Genomic DNA, 418 nt, shown 5'->3' with positions numbered 1-418 from the left:
AAAAAGCAGCTAGCGACAAATCTAGCAACTTCTTGGACAAACTCATCTATACTGCCGCACAAGGTCTTCTCTCTGCATCTGCTCTGTTCAGTGAGTGGCTGAGAGGAGCAACACATTCAGTTAAAATACTGTAGATATTCTGTTGCTTCTAATCTGAGTGATAATTTTACATGTAAATATAGCCGAAAAACAGCTATTGTCTTTATGTGTAGTTGATTTTGATGACGTCTTGATTATTGTGACGAGAGGGGCGGGGCCGGGAGCCGTGGGAACGGAGCGAGGCCGGTGGAGTAAATGCTAATGCACGACACCTGCGCCACTCACCGGTCTCGAGTCCCACGGTGGAGCTCCGGAAGGATAAAAGGAGGAGTGACGACAGTGTTGGAGGAGAGAGGACCAGGCCTGGACTTTATTTCGT

General features: G+C 47.8%; 1 protein-coding gene across 4 annotated transcripts in view; it reads right to left on the bottom strand.

Annotated features, from left to right (window-relative positions):
* Positions 1-418, bottom strand: part of LOC107654528 (acid-sensing ion channel 2-like) — a 359,561-nt gene that overhangs the window by 3,351 nt on the left and 355,792 nt on the right. The gene's annotated exons all lie outside the window — the stretch shown is intronic.

Source organism: Sinocyclocheilus anshuiensis, unplaced genomic scaffold (assembly GCF_001515605.1).
Source record: "Sinocyclocheilus anshuiensis isolate Anshui unplaced genomic scaffold, SAMN03320099.WGS_v1.1 scaffold419, whole genome shotgun sequence".
NCBI classification, from domain to species: domain Eukaryota; kingdom Metazoa; phylum Chordata; class Actinopteri; order Cypriniformes; family Cyprinidae; genus Sinocyclocheilus; species Sinocyclocheilus anshuiensis.
The sequence above is the reverse complement of the archived record's forward strand: the minus strand, read 5'-3'. Positions and strand labels throughout refer to the sequence as shown.